Raw genomic sequence first — 21,154 nt, 5'->3', positions numbered from 1 at the left:
ACAACAATGCAAGAAGTGGCACAAAAAGTCTATTCTGAAGAAGCAATTCCAACCAAGCAATTGGGTACTCCTCTAAGATTCTAGATTTAAATATTTCAAAGGGAAATTCCATACACGCTAGATGGGACCTTATGAGATGGTCAAAATGTTTGAGAATGGAGAGGTATAAATTAAAACTATTGATGGACAAAATTCTGTGTTCCTAGTAAATGGGCATAGATTGAAGGTGTATTTGCAGCCCCTTACTAAAGGATATTTTATGCAACAAGTACAACAACAATATGAATAGGAGTTGGTAGGTTGAAACACCAACTTGTTGAAGATTTGATTCTTCCTTTTCCTCATATAATAAAATTAAACAAAAAAAAGAGAAAAAAATGACAAAAAAAATAAAAATAAAAATAATTTCATGTAACTATGAAAATCAGCTGACTCACATGATTGTAGAAGGATCAACATGAAAACCAACATGTTGGTAGGAAGATCAAAATTTCAATTAAAAGGGAATGTTACTTGACTTTTAGATATGTTGGCTATCACCAAGAAGAAGGAGGTTCATGGAACCCAACCCTTACCCAAGTTTGGGGTAACTAGCATGGAAATATTTATCCAAGTAAATGCTTAATTCCCATTGAATTTAGTTTTTTCGGCACCAATGCAGGCAAATATTTAGGATAAAATTCTTCCTTTCTTCTATTTTCCTGTTTTTTAATTCCCACTATTTTTCTTTTCGTAATCCCATAATGAATCACCTTCATTTTTCTTCTAAAAAATTATCCCTATCCGATTTTGTAAATCCCTCTTTTCCCCCTTGAATTTTTTCCACATCCCATTTTTGTTTATCCCCCTTGGTAGTATTATTCTTGGAATCCCTGTTATGATATTCCTTCCCATTCTGAAAATTACCCCTTCCCACTTCTTTGTTCCCTCATGAACCGACTCTAGGATCTGATGCAGTCAGATTAGAAGGCATGCTCATGAAACACCAAAGAATGGTGAATACAAATTCTCTTGTATATTCAGGAAAAAAATAACTCCAGCTAAAGAACTGAGTTCTATCATAATTTTTTTATCCTCTCTTTCTTTGATGCTATAGAAATCCCTGGTGCAGGAACACGCATGATCGGTGTGGGAAGGTTTAGTGCAAGCATGTTGTAGTATAAGCAGGTTCAGTGCAAACACGTTGTAATGCAAGCAGGTTCAATGCAAGTATGTTGCGGTGCAGGCAGGTTCAGTCCAAGCATGATTAGTGCAAGTAGGCAGCCGACTGTGAAAACACAGTGGAAAAATGGTTAATGCAATATAGGAGCACTTGATGCAGAATGCTTGATGAAATTTACTTTTTTAGTTCTATAGATGAATGACTACTAGAGTGATAGGTCATAGCATTGTATTATTCAAATTTTGGTTAAGACTTTGCTTTATCATTTACTAATTTAGGGAGAAATCATTTAAGGTGAAAGATATTTTAGGTTCTGATGTCAAATATTTTTAATGAGTACCAAAGTACACCTTATGTGAATTATAAGGCAAATAGGGATAGTACAAATCTACTCAAAATCCCACACTTAACTCTGTTTGAAAAGATCATCCATCACTTGTTCATGATAGCCTTACCTCATAATTCGATTCCCCATGACTGTTACACCGCTGCCGTAAGATTTTCGACCTCCTCCAATTATCATTGAATGCTCGTAGTAGATTGATACGTGTGTGCATCCATCCTGAAGGGATGATTTTAATGATTGAATGTGATTAGATGGAAGGGATCAACAAGACATTGGAACATTCGAATATCCATCATAAAATTATCAGAAGCTCCTTTGTACTCAAAATTGTGAAACCTTCCTAAAGTTGTGACAGAGAATTGAGGTAGATTCAAACAAATATGGTGCCCATGAGGTATGAACCATCATCTATGAAGGAGATAGAAAAAACAACTTAATATCAATGTATTCTTGCACTATTGCAAGAATCAATATTTCTCCCATTTTTGTAGAAATTCGATGGGTTCGATACGACCATGGCTCTGGAATTTGCAAAGACATTCGAGGAAGGCCGAGCTAAGGTAGGCTCACTAGAATTTGAGGTCATGGAAGAATCTATAGCACGAGATATAGGCTTGTCAACTGCAGAGGAAAATGGTTCAAAATGGAGAGGATCAAAAAGAAATGATGGCGCCAATTTGTGGCCGACTGGAAGATCAAAGTTGACTAGAAGAAAGGGCTTTTGTAGAGTGCCATGCTTGGAAAATGGTGAGACCCCCTATACATATTACATAAGTTTATGACTTGTGAGGGACATTACACATTAATGTTCCTCTAGCATACCTAGTTTTTTTTCATTTTGAATCAGGAAAACACATCAATCTCCCTTATTACCTGCTCAGAAGTTTAGAGAAAATGGAGAAAGGAGTGCAGAACGAGGGTGTCAGACGGGTTGCAAATAAATTGTACCATCATGGGATTATTTCAATCCTGGTTAAGAAAGAGTTGGAGGCTAAGGAAATAACATGAGAGGCGCTCTTAAAAGAATTTTGGGAAAGAAATGTAGGGGATTCAGCTGGAAGAAGTGCAAGCAAGAAGAGAAAAGTCGAGGCTTTGCGCCTTGCCAAGACAAAAAGCAAGGACAAACGAGTGCAAGCAAAGGAGAAACCTGTTGAAAAAGCTTTGTCCTCAGCAAAAGTAGAACAACCTGAACCTCAATGAAGAAATGGGCTATCTCTTCAGGGACAAGTCATGCTCAGTCAAGGTCCCCGAGTTTGAATGACGAGTCAGCCCAGGCTTCACCTAGAGATCAAAACCTCTCAGTTCTTGGAGATGAAATAGTTCATACTGTGGTGAATGAAGAAAATGTAGAGAAGGAGGATGAAATACCTTTGTTGGCCATCCTTCATAACTTGAATAAGAAAATAATGACACCAAGTGCAAGTAGAGACCTGATAGAGGTTTAGGTAGATGATGGGGTGCAACACATAGAAACCTTCGACAATTTTGATGAACAAGGTACTGAATCCCCTGACGGGGTGAATAAACAAGGTACTGAAATCCCTAATGAATTGAATGAACAGGGTACTAAAGCCCCTGATGAGGTGAATGAATAGGGTACTGAAGCCCCTACTGAGTTGGATGTATAGGGTACTGAAAACCTTGATGAGTTAGATGTGCAGGGCGCTAAAACCCTCAGTGACATGGAAACTCCTCGCACAGAAATCCTTGGTGATATTATGATGCAAATGCTGGATGGCCAAGATAATTTTGATCTTGGCAACGATGGTACATGTTGTGAATCAGTTGTAGAAAAATTTCTTGCACTAGACAAGTTGGAAATAGAGACCTCTACCCTCTATTTGAATAACTGGATAGTAGATCTCGAACAACAAATTCACAACTTGGAGGCATTAAACTAGTCCATCAAGGAGTAGACCTGGCAGAAGCAAGGCACGATAGAGTTAGTAGAAGAGGCCAAAGAATAGAAACTTCAAGTGAAGCTATTGAAGTTTTGGGCTTCTAAATGCTACAAGCACCCCAAGAAGGTGACCAAACAACTTAAGGAAGCTCGAGGTAAGAAGACGAAGGTAGTGAAGGCAAAGATCAGCACCCAAGTGTAGGATTGAAAGATGGCCCCCTATGTTGAATATTTTTGCAACAGGTAAGGTTGTGTGAGGACACACAACAACTTAGGGATGGGAGGATGTTGGTAGGCCAAAATGCTCTATTTTCACCCAGTTCCTATTACAAAACCATAATCAATGACCTCTGTTTATCTCCATAAACCTCCCCATTCCTACACTAGTTCAAGAATACTGTCTATTCCTGCATAAACTTCATATTTCATGTTTAAGGTTTATTAGGTGTTTAATTTATCATTTTAAATAGATTTCATGCCTTTAATATTCCTTGTAACTTATATTTACCTTCCTAAAGTATTTGATAATCCAAAGTATTAATCATTATACTAGCTTGATTTAGTGCAGCTATATTCTATCACCACTGATCTCTGCAATAGCTCAGTCACTTCACGCGGGCATCTTGGTCCACTTTGTCTAGTTCGGTTGTGGTCATCTAGAGTTGAAATGAAAGTGGAGGATAGTGAGGGATATGGCTGAGGATTAGGCCTACAGTCAATGAATATTTCACACCTTCTTATCGCTGTTGGCTTAATTTTGCAATTTTGTTTGTTATTTCATTTCAGCTGAAAGGCTTGATTTGGAATGACTGTGTAATTTTTGGTTACGGCCACAAGTCGAAGGGTTGTATAAAATATAGCTTTCAGATAGAACTAGGTTAGCAAGCGATAACTATAGAAGTACAATTGTAATTTCTGGTTAATTTGTAATCTTGTTGTCTCCATCGTTCTGGGCTGGACATGAACTCAGATGTATATCTGCTAATCAGAATTAATACAAGGAGATGAGCCAAGATTTTATCATTCTGCATTTTAGTTCTTCAATGATATGTTATTAACATGTTGACGGTTTTTGTTTCCTAAAACAGGAAACGAGCTGGTTGGCTAGGGCCCAGCCAACCTAGCTTGTTTACCCTCTTTCTTTTGTTATCTTAAAGGTGTGTTAACTATATTTGTTTGCAGAAGTGTGGTTTGAATCTTAATTTCCTTCTTCCCTACGAATTTTGATTTATTTCATCAAATAGTCAAAGTGTGAATAGATCCATTGTGTGAAAGTTAAATTGAATTACTTTACTTCCTTTAATTTCTTTTCCGGTTTGCTTTCGCTTGGATCGTGCAAATAATATCATTCCTACACCAGTGCATGTAGGATCTTGCACTTTGACTCGCTAGTTAATTTATAGCAAGTGTTCATTCTTTTTCCTTGATATGATTTAATGTATTTTTGCAAAGCAAGCATTCATCATTAGAAGGAGGCATTTCTAATACTAAAAGTTAAATTCCTAAAGGTTAAGGATGACTTCCTGAAATAGAAACGATTTTTGTTGCAATATCTTAATTTATATTTGCATCTCACGATTTAAGGAAAAAGATTAAAAGTAATTTGAAATATTATAGTGAAACCATTTCGAGTTGGATTTAATTGCATGAAAAACACATTGATTGAAAAAAGTATGCTTTAATTTTTCAAGATTTTTTTCATCTTAGAGGTTTATTCCTATTGGCGACATTTAGTTGATTAAATAATTCTTTTTCGTGTGCAAGTTAGATTCTCGTTGCATTTGCAATTATTTTTATGGTTAACTTGCTCTTCTACTTTTCTCAAAAGTAAATTGGAATACTTGGTGTAGGAAGCTCTATTCTAGTACAAGGACTAGTGTCTTGACACAGGAACGGAGTGCTCCAAACCTTGAGGCTTAGAGTCCCTACATCAGAACATAAGTCTTCAATATAAGTGTAAAATATACTTCTCACATAAGTTCTATACTTGTACTAGTGCAAGCAGATTGCAAGAGTACATGAATGATTTCTTAGTGTGACAAGGAAATCATTTAGAAAGCACATCTTTTCAAGGGCCCACTTGTTAAACTGCCACCATGTATACTGAGCAAAAACATAGAGTTTTAATTCAAAAGTTAATATTGTTTAAAACAGTGTGAAATTTCTTTTATTTGATTTCTTCGAAAATTCATTCTTTTACATTCCAAGTCTAGAATTACTTTGGTGTCAGTTTCCTTTGAGATTTTTTTGTTTAATTCTACAAGATTTCAATTGAGAAGTAGGAATAGAAATAAGAAAAGTTCATGCCACTTATGGCATTACCTGTGCTTCGTCTCTACGTTTACAAAACCCTCGGATTGACAATTAAGTGTTGAAGGATCTTTCTTAAGTGCAATTCCTACACCCAAAAATCATCTCCCCATATTGCATATCTATCATACTCAAAATAGTGAAGTAAAATACCTTTCTAAATCTGGTTGTTGTTCTGTCCTGGATCAGATCATATTCTAGTAGTTTTTCTTTGGCTCTCTGATAGGGGAAAGTTCCATCCCTATATAACATGGGTCATTGTTTATAGGGGACCCATTTTTATTCTCTTGATGCTATCCTCTATGAATCGAATTTTATTTTTTATGCTTGTTTTGGTGTTTTGACATACTAATTTTCAGTTTTGGTTAATGTTGATCTAAAGCTTCTAATAGCGGGTGAATGTGCTCTTGTGTATGTAGACTCATGATGTTTGGTCTGACCATATGTATCTTCTCTATGGTGATTGAGATTTACTCTCTCTGATATATGTACTTTAGTATCCTTAATAGAAAGCAATTTTTCTTTGTTGAAAAAAAATTAATTCAATGCAAGAGAGAGATATAATCGATTTGTGTTAGTGCTACTGTTGTTTCTGCTTCAAAATCAAAATATAATGCTCATTTGTTCCATGAATAATGTCGTGGAATTTTGTGATATGAAACATTTAATTTAAAATTTCATGGAATAATTTGCATTCTTGTTTTCAGCTTTACAAGAACCCTTTTTTGTTTTGTGCATAGGAAAATGAATATAAACAAAAGGACCTAAACTTTTTTCTTTTTGAAGGCTTAAGTTGGAGGCTAGATCCATAAATATTTTGTAAATAAAATTATAACCTCCTAACTAGTCGACTATCCAACTACTCGAACAACAAGATGAGCTGACTATGATTTTTTTTATAAGTAATCCGCCTGACCACCCAATTGCACTACTACTCGACCTAATGAAAACACCCAACTAGGTGTATTCGGGTTCATGATAAAATACATTAATCATAAAATAAAAAATGTCTGACTTCCCGACCTCACAACTGTATGATCATTCCAATAGAATATTATTTTCATTGATTTGCATGTAGATTGATTTTTTATATAGATTTTAAAATTTTCCCATTTCACATTAAATTGATTATTTGTTAAACCAATAATAAATTCCTCATGCTTTCTCGATTCATGAAAATAAAAACAGTTGGTCTGCTTATGAGAAATTAATGAATACCTTTAATTGCAATTTTATCGTATTTTCAAACAAAATTTTAATATTTTAGAGTGTTCTACCTACATGTTGTTTTCTCAAGTCTTCTTCGAAGAAACTTTGAATTAAGGAAATATAGCGCCAGTTTCAAAAAATTGTGTAACCAAGATATGATTTTACAAATTATTGAATTCAATTTCAAATTTTAAATAAGGAAAACTTATATATGCTCCGCTACTATTCACAAATCGTAAAATCTGAAAAGAACAAAAACTCTCCAACAACAAGGCAACAAATTGAGCAAATTAGGTAAAAGATTAAGGAGATGGATCATCCACTACCAGAGCAAGTCAACTTCAACCCATAGATAATTTTTTGTTGGTAAGCTAGTTCTCAAATTGGATAAAAGCCATAAAGGGAAAAATAAGCATTCTAAGTTTCAAAATATGTGGATTGGTACGTTTCGAATGTTTTCAAATATTATTCCATCAAATTATATTGTTCAGACATTAGAAGGCCAAGTAGAATTTTTTCCAGTAAATCAACAGATTTTGAAGATATATTTTCTATCAATGAAAATCTCCTAAGAACACATTTAAATATTCCATTTTAACAATGATGTTTCTATCCTTTAAAAATGATTATGATTATTATTATTATTAATTTATTTTTTTTCAAAGGTTTCAAGACACATATTTTTACCATGTATTATCTTATATTTTAAAATAAGCTAAAGTTAAAGGACAAAATTTCCATCATGTTCAAATGATTTGAAGAAATAAACAAGATTCTCTCCAAAAAACATGAATAATATTTCATTGATCATTATTTGACTTCTAATGCAACAATCTTGTCAATTCAAATGATTCAATTTCAAACTTATCACCACACAAAAACTTGCAAAATGCATAAAAATTATACTTGTAGATTTGGTTTACTTATTCCACCAATTGATGAAACTTGTATGTTACACCTTGTACACAATGAAAACAATGATATCTAAGTAATGCAAAAGAAACTTGTATTTTTTCTACAAAAGAATTCGACTAGCAAGTCTGGCTGGCTACCAAAATTTTTATAAATAGTATGTGCAACTGCCCGACTGGCCGATTGGAAAACCTAATGACAAGACTTGACTATGGCATAGTCATGGTTGGGATGGATCAAATCAATCATACAAAAAAAACCCGACCGCCCGACCTCCCAACTATGCAATCATTCAAATAAAATAATATTTTTTCTTGAGTTGTGCGCATTCCGCTTTTTGATATAGATTTTCTAATTTTCTTGTTTCACATTCAATTGATTATTTGTTAAATCAATAATAATTTTTCTTATGATTTCTCGATTCACAAAAAGAAAAACAGTTGGCATGGTTACAAGAAATTAATGAACATGTTCAATTATGTTTTTCTCATATTTGTAAACACAATTCTAAGATTTTAGAGTATTCTTCTTGCATGCTCTTTTCTTAAGTCTTGTTCGAAGAAAAAATGAATTAAGGGAACACAATACCAATTTCAAGAAATTTTGTGTACGCATGATGCTAATTTAAAAATTCCTGAATTCAATTTCAAATTTTAGATAAGGAAAACTTATATATGCCTTGTTACTATTCACAGGTGATACAATGGGAAAAAAAGGGAAAATCTCCAATGATTCTAAGATTTTAGAATATTCTGAATGCATGAAATTTTCTTAAGTCTTGTTCAAAGAAAAATTAAATTAAGGGAGCACAGTTCTAGTTTCAAGAAATTATGTGTAAGAAACATGTTAATTTATAAATTCTTGAATTCAATTTCAAAATTTAAATAAGGAAAACTTATATATGCTCTATTATCGTTCACTGACCATAAAATGAGGAAAAAGGGAAAATTTCAAGCAACAAAGCAACAAATGGAGAAAATTAGGGAAAATATTAAGGAGATGAATGATCCACCACCAAAGAAAGTCAGCTTCAACACATTCCTCATATTAGATTGAACTTACAAAACACAAAAAATAGGTATGATGAGTTGGGAGGAGATATTTGATTTCTTTGAGCAAAGAGAATGGTTAAAAAACACAAGAGCTACTAAAACAAAGAACAATATGTTTGAAGCAATCATAGAAACAAAGTTACATAAAGTAGAAGCTAGGGTCAAATTTTTTCCCTATTATGACATGGTGTCATGGATTTTATCTCACGCTGATATTAAAACCCGAACAATATCAGACCATCAAGAAATTATCATAGCCTCCTAGAAAGTTGAAGTCTTATCGGTCATATACAAGCCTAGTCCCCCAAAAATCCACCTTAATGTTGATCTTCTTTATAAGTTTCAAAGTACTGTGTTGAGTAAATGTCAAGAGAATTATGATGTGGTACTTGAAGACTGATGGAGAGAAGAAGAGCAAGGTTTCAAGATAAAAGCAAATATAGAATATTCCATTTCTATTTTTAAGAAGCTTGTTAGATTTCTTATTATAATGCTAAGCATAATATATGGGGAAAAAGGTCTTGAGAATTGCAAAATTAAATGGATCCCAATAATCCATAGCATTTTGAATGAGGGAAAACACCTCAACTGGGCTGACATCTTGTCATAGAATATCACACATTCATTAAAAATGTCATTATCATCTCCCTTCAAGTTCAAACATATTTTTTGTATGTATCCCTATTTGATAGATATTATTATTTCCTTAGTTCCATTCCCACTCATGAAATTGAATTACCCCTCTAATCAACAGCTATCCATTTAAAATTATGTTCCTATTCTATGGGAATCTAATTTTAAATACCATTTTTATGATATTTCCATTATATTTTGATTCCTTTCAATGAAATCCTGTTTGGAACAATACCTCCCAAAATAAATCAAAATTTGAAAGAAGGCCTAGAATCAATAGGTCACTAGTTTGTTGAGGAATTATTTTCCTATGTTAGATATTTTAGAAGTGAATTTGGTCCCCACGTTATGCTCTAATATATACTAGAAAGACTTTCTTTGAGAGAAGTGGCTAGTCAAGTTGTTTTGAATGGGAAAGACAAAATGTTAAGTGTGTTGCAAAAGGAAATCTGGCCTAATTTGCCAATCAATTTTGGTGATATCAATATTCGAGGCAAAGGGAACAGATTCAAAGAAGTCGAAGAGCTTTAGGAAGTTTGGTAATTTCCTTTACCTCGTTATGAATATGATCCTAGTGGAATCATAAGCATTAATTATATAAAAGTTAGTTATAGGAAAAAATTATTCATCCCCCTTTGGATCATATTTTTATAAACATTGATGGTTTTCAACAGGATGTTAAAAGAGGAAAATTCTTAAATAGTGAAACAAGAAAAAAAATTCAAGAGTTTACGAAAATTCTGTTTGGAAATTTCCTAAAGTAAAATGATCTCCAACTCAACATTTCATTCGAATAGTAAAGACTGCTAAATTTTTTCAGTTTAATTTCAATCAAATCACTTCAGATCCTTCTATTGTTTCTCAAAAGGAACAAGGGGGAGAAGTTGAAGAAACATAATATTTTGTTGTCATAGGCAAAGATGTTGAAGTGACAACAAGGAAAAGTCTCAAAGAGAAGAAGGAAGGTGCAGGAAAATAAAAAAGTATAGAAAAAGAAAAAGCAACTGAACAATAGATTATTTTGATTAATTCTCCTCGGGAATAAAGAAAAAGAAACGAGGAACTGTATAGGTCAAAAAAATTGAAGTAGACAAAGACAAAGAAAATAAATTATCTAGTGAAACCACCAGAAAGGAAAATGAGGAAGAAATGGAATCATATAACAAAATGGATACTATATCAACCACATCTCCTCAAGCATCAATAACACTCATTTCTACTAAGATTCCTTGGGAATATTTTTTTTTTAAACCAATTTTTGAGCTAGAGGAAGTTCCAGATGCAATCCCTTATTTGACAGATTATTGTCTTAATACTAAACAAAATCAGTTATCAGAAGAAGAAAAAGAAACATGATGTGGAGCTGTAACAAGGGTCTTTTTCACCTCTAGTTATTTCACATTACAAGTCAATCCGGGAGCGTTTTGTTATTGTAAGGGACATCTTAATTTGAGGCTATTTGTCAGGATAATGCTTCGTAGTATAGATCTAAAGAATACAAGAGTAAACGGATGCTAATGCTAAATTACTTTTGCATAAAAGAAATCACACACGCAGCAACTTCGTCGGTCGAGGGTATGGAATTAATAACCTATCCCCCTAGAAACTGATGAAGGAGTATGGATCATGATCTGGGAGCATTATAGCGTTTGCTGTATCTCACAACAATCTTGAACCTCCTCTCATGCCACTTCAATAAACGCAAGCAAGAAAACAGAATGAAACAACAATCTTCATAAATGGAACAGCAATAAAAGGAACGGCAGTAAATGGAACAGCAGTAAATGGAACGGCAGTAAAGCAACTAAGTCTCGCGAGGTCTACACTTCCAATCCTTGGCACACACTTGCATACAAAAAGGAAAGCAATCATTTATACAGGTTTGCAGCTTGATTAAATGGAACAACAAATTATTAAAGACAGGAAACGTCAATCATATGTATATCAAATGGAACAGCAAATCATTAAAGAAAGGAAACGTCAATCATATGTACACGATCTGTAATAGTCACCAACAATCCATTAACCCCAGTCACCTGTAGCTGAAATATTCTATTTATGAGTTCTGTAATTAGTGCAAACAACTCAGATCAACAGTATGCGAAGAATATGAACTTGTTACAGAGATTTATAACAGGTGAGCTACAGATGAGTAAATATGAAACAACATGTAACCATAACAGATTATGAGAAACAAACCACACAAAGCAGAATTGTAATGGTACAATCAGCCAGTGTCCGTTGGAGCCGGGCCCAAAGCTTCCAATGGCGCACTGCCGTAAACTACTTCAGACGCACGGAGAAATTAACACCGAGATATTATATTAACGCATCAATGAGAGTACAAAACTAAGTCTCAGAGAGACTCAATAGTCTGAGTTCAACTGATAATAAAATTCATGAACAGAAAGTAAAGATACAAAAGTCATCCCCTAGTTTCAATGCTACCCTCCTTTTATACAATTAACAGCGGAGTTCATTGGTCGACAAAACGATTGATCGTAGCGATCCCTCAGGATCGAAGATCCTGAGGGATCCGCTAAACTGTTAACGCTTTCCTTTACTCGGCCTGTAATTCCGAACTGGTAGTCCTTCATCTCGTTTCGGACTGATCTCCCTTGATTTACTCGACCTGGTCTGAACCTTATTTAGAATTGGAGGGACAGCCGTTATCTTCTTGTCAAATCCTCGTTTCGCATTGCGCCTTCCTTCTTTTACCTTTTCCTGCGTAGAGAAGACAACTGTTAGTGATTGGATCATTTTAGACTCGTTGTCTTTGCATTTCCCCTACTTTATAATAAAGAAAAGATTACAACTATTGCTTAAAACATCACTAAATCATTTATTAAAACATACCTTCCCAATGCTCTACACACCCCCCGACTTACTCTGTTTCATGGCCTCATGAAACCGTTATAATTAACATGGAGAGCAGTAAGAGAATAGGCTGGAGAGGGTACTTCATGAGGGGGTCTGCAACCATGATAGGCAACCAGATTATCAAAGAAATAATGCAACTGATCTGTAGGCATATCATACAAGGCCTGGTACCCTGGTGCAGGGTGCCAGATAATTGGGCTACGGAACCGATATCCTAACCATGATGGTCCAGCTTGCAGAATGCACTGGCCATAAAAAGGCAATCGTTCAGCAGCCAGCTCAAAGTTCTCATATCTGAAGGGCTCCCTGAGCTGGATGCTTGGGGTGGAAATCCGATAACGGAATTTGGCAGCCTCCAAGGCGGAATCTTTAATAACCAGGAAGTATTCTAAGCTATTTCGGATCAACTCCTCATGCATGGGTCCTAGTAGTTTCATAACGCCAGGGTTTCTCATAAGGATTTTATGTGATTGCCATAGGCGAACTGGATCTCGAGGCTCAGCCCTGACGCATAGATCCAGGTGGTGCTCCTGCCTCTGAAAGGCATTGTAAGCCCTGAGCCATTTTAACTGGTTGACCCCAAATGAAACAAAGGCTTGCGGCTGTATATCCCCCACAAAAGGGCCAGGGTTTAGATCAGTTTCCTGCTCAAGCACCATATTGTGCAAATAAAATTCACATAATAATCGTTGGACCTTAACCCCATAATGTTTGCAACAATCAATAAAATCATTAACAGTGTTAATCTGAATGGGGGCACCTGCCCTGACAGCTTTTATTTTCAATCTTAGGTATCTTTCAAGGAGGAATAAAGCATAATTCTTCGCGGGGGCCCTGCAAGTCAAAACATCATCATACAACGAACATACAGTGTCCAATTGTTTAATAACAGCATCTAGTCGACGTGTTACCTTGGCAACCTTTTCCTGCTCCTTCTGCCATCCTTCAAAAGCCCGACTCTCCGATTCACTCATGTTTCTCAGCTGCTGTTGCAGTTCTTCATGTTTTTCCAGAGGGATCCTTTGTTGCTCTAACTGCTCAGCCCTCTGCTGCAATTCTTCGTATTTTTCTCGAGGAATCCTCTGCTCAACTTCCTGTTGCAGCTCTTCATATTTTTCTCGAGGGATCATTTGTTCCCGTAGCTGTTCAGCCTCTTGTTGGGCCTGTCTCATCTCGCGGTGCAAGGCCTTGGTTTTTGGATCCCTTTCCCATAATTCCCTGGAGGCCGGAAGTTTCGCCTGGACCTTTACATTTCGTCGCTTAATTCTCCTTGAAGGTGGTGTCTCAGTGTGAACTGCTCTAGTTTCCCTCTCCTTCTTGACATGTACAAAGGGGTACGGTGGTCCTTCTGTAACTGGAATGTCGTCTTGTGGCTCAACTTTAATTGGAACGGCAGTTGGTTCTAATGGGCTGTTTGGAATATCAGCCTGCTCCTCTATGTCAATAGGAACGGCATTCTGGTGCTCTGTTCCAGATGGAACAGCATTTTGTTCCTCAGTATTAATTGGAACAGCTGCAGGTTTACTAGCAGAATATCGACCTACTAGATGCCTATAGGTGCTCTGTCTTCCTCTCTGAGAGGACCCAGCTGTATTTGTCCTCCTTTTTCTTCTCACAGTCCTCTTTATTCTCAAACTGGCTTTCAGACTTCGAATTTTCCGCCGAAGCTGGGCTATAATGGTCAGCAATTTCTGCTGTTTTCTTCTCAACTTCTTAATTTCTTTTGCCTTGGCTGTGGGCACATGGGCGGCCCTCAGTTCTGCTCCTCTTTCATCGAGGGTTTCTTCCATCATTTTGGGAACGTCCTGTTCCCGACAAACATTTTCATCCTCCCCGCCATCAGCGGGTGGATTTCCTTCTGGTGTTTTAGGAACGGCTTGTTCCTGATCGGTATTCACATTTTCTTTCTCGATGACAGGGGGGTTTTCTTCCCCTGCCATTCCATCATGCAATTCGTCACGCATCTCTTCCTCAAATGGTCCTTCGGGAGGCTCTGCCGGACTGGAGGGTGAAGGATAACCTCTAAGGCTGGCCAAGATGGTGGCCATCTCTTCTTCCTCCACAGGGTTTTGTGGATGGCTACCCCCCAATTGTTCCATCTCCTTCTCCCGAATTGGCTGCTCAGCAGCTCCCTCTGGATAGCTGGTCTCGGCCGCAGAGTCGTAATCCCTATCTCCTTCTTTAGTTCCTACTTCATTCTCTGTTTGTTCCAGGTTTTCCCCAGGTATTTGTTCTGGCGCTGGAGGGTCCTCTATTATTTCAATCGGCTGGCCTATGTTTGGCTGGATTTTTTCCAGCCTACCTCTTATCTTTGCCAACCGAACTGACTTTCTAGGCCTCCCGGGCTGTTCGGGTGTGCTGACCATCTGTTCCTCCGCCTCCATCTTTCTGCGTTTTTCAACCTGTTCTTCTGTGCCAGAGGAATGCCTTCGCTTTAAGGTAGCAGGTCTTTCTGCGGCCAATTCCTTACGTTTTTCTGCATGTCTAGTTGCTTCAGGGGTGCATTTTTGTTTCCCTAGCTTTATGCATTTCTTCGCTTGCTCGGTTGTGCCCGAGGGTTGCTTAGGTTTTGGCGATTCTCTGGGTTTTTTAGGTGTTTCGGCGGTGCTAGCGGGGTGCTTTGTCTTTGGGGATGGTGATTCTACTTCCCCTTCAATTGCTGTAAGAAGTTCCCGCCAGCTAGTCTGCTGCCGAGCAAGACTGTATGTCACTATCAGGCGGATCAGCCCGTGGTGGCTAACCACTGCGTCTTCATGGTGTGCCTTTTTCAGGCTCCGAGAGGTATCATGCAACAATGAATTTAACAATGCAGGGAGATTCACAGCACATTTTCCTTTTAACACAGCTAAGAGCTTAAGGTGACGCGGCCTTACCACATCTTTTCGTCCTTCGCAGGTGATGTAGCTCTGTACTACCTTTGCCAGTTCGCTCCAAGGTTCTCCCAGTGTTGCCGGCAGCACTCCTTTTCCCTTCACTGTCAGCTCTTGCCCTTCATCTTGGAAGAGTTCTACGATCTTTTGCAGTCTTTCTTTCTTTGTCGTCCATATTGGACCTAAGTCTGGTAATCCGGTTACTTCCGCGATTATTTCCTTCGTGACTGCTATCTGCTTCCCACCTACCACTGAGTGTTCTTCCTGCAAATTCTGCAGGAATTCCATGGCCACTATTTCATTTGATTTGCGCAGGCGGCCAAAATAAGTTAACCACCCTGCTTTTTCTAAGATCTTCCGAGCGGCTTCGGAAACTATGAGCTCGCTCGGCTCACTTCTGATAGACTTTCCCCCCACGGTTCTGTTTCAGGGTCTAGATGGAACAGCAATGCAAAGAACGTAATTGCGGCAAAAAGAAAAGATACAGAGCATGCATGAATAATTGATCATAAATAACAACTTTTCAAAAAATAGCATTGTCATGCCGTTAACGCATATCGTACCTCCGTATCATATCATTTCCGAATGATGTGTTAACACGTGGCCGGCAGAGTAATGAAGTCACCTCCCCCCCGCGTGAAATGATAGGCTGCCCCAGCCGTCAAATAGAAGAAGGTGGTCATTGCATCACCGAGTCATAATGGAGCAGCTTTTAAAATTTTGCCATGTTTCAGATTAGACAATGAAATACCGAGATCGATGCGACAGATAGATCGCGTTTAACATAAGCCTTCGTGATGTGATGCAGAACATAAGGATAGGACGTCTAGCACTCATGGAAAGTCTGAAATTGTCATAGTCAAATGCCTTTGCCATACTTGGTAATGATAAATGTTCATGTGACGTATTCCTTGAGGTGTAAGATATAATTATTACGAGGATAGAAAGAAAGATTTAATAAGATCCAAATTGGTGTATATGTTTTGACTCCGATACCATTAACAGAGCTCTGCTGTCGACCGGTGTTTATAACCGTGGCAGAGTTGTTTATTTCACCTCGGAACCATAGTGCTTTGTGTAGTTTTGAAGAGCAATTCTTGTCAACATGTAGGCCATCATGCTGGCTTGGTAACCAGATAACCATGACGCCATTCACCAGAGAGGCGCGAAACGTGGGCAGGCTGGCTCGTGATGAGACCCCCTGTTCCAAGGTTTGTTTATATAATGAACCTGTTGGACCATATCCCTGGTGTGGTGGCCATGATGGGAATGCCACTTCGCTTCCAATCTTATGATCATAGTAGGCTGGTTCTTAATGAAACCCCCTATCCTGCATTTGACAAATAATTTCTTTTGGTTCTGCTGCTTTTTCTTTTGAGATAGACTTTTGCTCTTGTATGATTACACATAAGGGTGGTTCAGCCCTCCTTAAGAGTGGGAATGGCGGAAGAAGTCTTGTTATCCCAATAGGAAAATATAAATTTTCTATTCTTATTTCCGAGTAATAATAAGAAAAATTGTAGGAACGTATCATGATAAAGTTTTCCAACAAGGCAGAGGAAGTGAGACTTATGACTGAAGGAATGATGAGTGTATGGTTCCCTCCTTTGTTGCATCAATACTAGGGCTGTTATAGATAGCGATTTATGATGTGCTGATCTTGATATATCATGCCTTTTATATTTGTTGCATAAATATATAGCTGCTACTTATGGCCTCGGGACAATGTTTTCTTCTTATAGAAAGGACGAGGGCATACTATTTCTTTCTTACAAGGGAGGGTGGGAGGGTTCTTTTTGATGCAATGTCCTAAGATAACAAAAGCACTCGAATGCTGCTTGCTTTAAAAGAAATTGAAAAAAAAACACACAAATGTTGCTCCTTAAACGAAATAAGAAAATTCAAAAGTGCTGTTCCTTTTGAAAAGGAACAGCAAAAATTCAAACGTGCTGTTCCTTTTGAAAAGGAACAACAAAAATTCAAAAAGTGTTGTTCCTTTTGGAAAGGAACAACAAAACTCAAGGGTGCCGTTCCTTTTGAAAAGGAACAGCAAAACACACAAGTGTTGTTCCTTTTGAAAAGGAACAGCAAAACACGCAAGTGCTGTTCCTTTTGAAAAGGAACAGCAAAAACACACAAGTGCTGTTCCTTTTGAAAAGGAACAGCAAAAACACGCAAGTGCTGTTCCTTTTGAAAAGGAACAGCAAAACACGCAAGTGTTGTTCCTTTTGAAAAGGAACAGCAAAAACACACAAGTGCTGTTCCTTTTGAAAAGGAACAACAAAACACTCCAGTGCTGTTCCTTTTGAAAAGGAACAGCAAAACACACAGTTGAAACATATATACAAAATTTACAATCTTATATACAAAATGTGGTAATAAAGAATGAAATTCTTACGAATCTGTAGGGGAGGAAGTTTTTTCTTCCTCTCCCATAATCTTGATGTTAGTATCTTGGCATAACTGCTGGCAAAATGATTCCCGAGTGAGCGGTTTGTGATACAGACGAACTCGGTGGCTGTTTACCTTAAATGTATATCCAGATCCATCGATTGTAATCAAAGTAAGGGTCCCATTGTCATGGACTTTTTGAATCTCGTATGGTCCCAACCATCGAGTCTGAAGCTTCCCCGGGAAATCCTGAAATCTAGAATCATATAACAGAGCCCAGTCTCCTTCGTGAAATATCTTGTTTTTGATGAGCGCATGATGCCATTTGGCTCGCTGCTGCTGGATGAGTGTTGTATTCTGTAATGCAGCGAGCCTTGTTTCGTCCAACTCATTAATTTGTTGTAATCGATTTTTCTTTGCTTCACTTAAATCTAATCCGACTTCTTGTGCAGTTCGTAGGGTTTGGATCTCAAATTCTATAGGAAAAATGGGTTGCTTTCCAAACACTAAGTGATATGGTGAATAGCCAGTGGTACTTCTCCATGTGGTTCGATAAGCCCACAGTGCCTCCGGTAGTCGAGCGGCCCAATCGCGACGGTGTGAGGCAACAGTTTTTGTCAAGATGGACTCTATTATCTTATTACTGTTCTCGACTTGCCCATTTGCCTGCGGATGGTATGGGGTAGTAATTTTGTGATGTATGTGATGGTTATTGAGTGTTGCCGCTAATTTATGTCCCACAAATTGTGGTCCTCCATATGTAACCACTTCCCTTGGGAGACCATAACGTACAAACAAATGGAACAAGAACTAAATTACCGACTCCTCTGTAGCTCTGGGTAATGCCTCCGCCTCAACCCATTTGGTAACATATTCAGTTGCCACCAAAATGTAAGTTTTTTGGTTTGATGGGGGGTTGATGGGTCCGACAAAGTCCAGAGCCCAGCGTTCGAAAGGTTCGATCACCAATTGAGGCCGCAAAGGCATTTCGTCTACTGGGCCAGGTCGTCCTACACGCTGACAACTATCACAGGCCTGGACAAATTTTTTGGCATCTTTGAAGATTGTAGGCCAGTAATATCCCATTTGTAATACTTTGTGTGCTGTCCTTCATTCAACGAAATGTCCTCCACATGGCCCGTCATGGCAGGCTTTCAAGATATCAAAGATTTCGTCTTCTCGAATACATCTTCTGATTTCCATATCTGCGCCTGTGTGAAACAGATAGCCTCCAACCCACGAAAATCGATTGCTTTTCGCAACGATCTGTTTCCGTTCATTGGGAGTTAAATGTTTTGGAAGCTTACCTACTGCAAGATAATTAGCCACATCAGCGTACCAGGGAGTCTGAACAGCAACTGCAAACAAGTGTTCATCAGGGAATTGGTCCTCAACTGCTGCTGTTTCAACTGCTTTTGGTATTCGTGAAAGAAAGTCAGCTACAGGGTTCTCCTTCCCTGGTCGGTCTCTGATTGTAATGTCGAATTCCTGCAACAAGATCAACCACCTAGTTATTCTTCCATTTGTAACAGGCTTATTTGCTAAATACCTAATAGCAGAATGGTCTGTAAACAAAATAACGGGATAGCCTGTAATATAGTGTCTAAATTTATTAATAGCATGTATCACAGCTAAAAATTCTTTTTCGGTGACAGTGTAATTTAATTCAGCCGGAGCCAAATTTTTGCTGATGTAATAGATAGCGTATGGTCTTTTCTCTTCTTCTTGGCCCAACACTGCACCGATTGCTGTGTCTGAGGCGTCGGTTGAAATTTGGAATGGTAAGTTCCAATTAGGTCCTCTGAGAACTGGAGCTGTAGATAGCAACTTCTTTAATTCTGTGAAGGCTCGATCACATTTTTCTGTCCACAAAAAATCAACATTTCCAGTTAATGCATGTAGAGGTGCGGCAATACGTGAGTAATGTTGTATAAATCATCTATAATACCCAGAAAAACCAAGAAAACTACGTACCTCTGTTTGATTAGTGGGGGTTGGAATAAGCATGAGTATTTGAATTTTAGCCGGGTCTACCTGAATTCCTGCTGCTGAGATGTGATGTCCCGGAATGAGTCCTTCTGTCATCATCATGTAACATTTTTCGTGACTCAAGCAAAGCCTGGTAGCAATGCAACGCTCTAGAACTTTTTCGAGAGTGTCCAGGGCTGGATCAAAGTCATCTCCATATGGTGTAAAATCATCCATATAGACTTCCAATCCATCATTAATTAAATCTGCGAAGATGCTAAGAACAGCCCGTTGGAATGTAGCCGGAGCATTACATAATCCAAAGGGTAAGACTTGGTAGGCGAACTTTCCCCAGGGGCAAGTAAAGGTAGTCTTGTCCTGGTCTTCAGGGGCGATCTGAATCTGGTTATATCCGCTGAAGCCATCCAAGAAAGAAAAAAATTTATTGCCTGCTAAGGTGTCCAATACCTGGTCTATGAAAGGGAGCGGGAAGTGATATTTTTGTGTAGCTTTGTTTAATTCTCTGTAATCAACACAGATCCTCCATTTCCCATTCTTTTTAGGTACTACCACAAGTGGGGAGACCCATTTGCTGTCAGAAATAGGATAAATAAAATTAACGTCTAATAATTTCTGCAGCTCATCTTTTACAACATCTTTTAAATGGGGATTGAGTCTTCTCTGTGGTTGGCGAACTGGTCTTGCATCTTTCTCGATATAGATACGATGTGTACATAGCTGGGGATCAATCCCCTTCATATCGGGATAGTCCCAAGCAAATGCCTCCTGATACTTTCGTAGGAGCTGGATGAGTTTGGTCTCTTGTTCAGGTGTCAGATTAGCGTTAATGTTTAAAGTTTTGCCCGTTCAATTTGTATTACTTTGCTGTTAGCAACAGAGGTTACAGGTATATTTGGGTCATTGTCATCTTTTAGAGGATCTTCCTCTAATTCGTTATCAAATGCCGCTTTTATCATAAAGCATTGTGTATACGATGTGGACTCTATTTGATTAATGAATTTATTAATGGCATCGTCTTCCGTTTGATCTTTAAAATCTAGCGCTTCCTGAACTGTTAATGGTGATCTAATATTATCAGTAATATATGAGGCAGGGCGCAGATTGGTCATCGATATATGAGGTGTGATGCTTGGCTGGGCTGGCGGGTACAAGATTAAATTTTTGATATCCGGTCCTCTGGTTATGGTCATGTTTCCCTGCCAGCATCCAATGTAGGCGTCAGCAGTAGCGAGCCATGGTCTACCTAGAATTAGCGGATGTCCATCTAGTCGGGTTTTGGGATTAATCACCAGAAAATCGGTCGGGTATTCCCAAGAGTCCACTGAAACCATGACATCATACAAGGTGCCTTCTGGTCTTATTACTGATCGGTCAGCTAGTTCTAGTAAAGTGGAAGTAGGCTCTACCGATGTGATTCCAAGCTTCTGGCAGGTTGATGTTGTCAGGATGTTAATCGCAGCCCCTAGATCTACTAAAACGTTGGTCAGGGTCTGCCCACAG

Source organism: Pinus tabuliformis, chromosome 8 (genome assembly GCF_031772625.1).
Source record: "Pinus tabuliformis cultivar Carrire ecotype Pingquan chromosome 8, CPIR1, whole genome shotgun sequence".
Taxonomy (NCBI): Eukaryota; Viridiplantae; Streptophyta; class Pinopsida; order Pinales; family Pinaceae; genus Pinus; species Pinus tabuliformis.
This window is presented reverse-complemented; position numbering follows the sequence as displayed.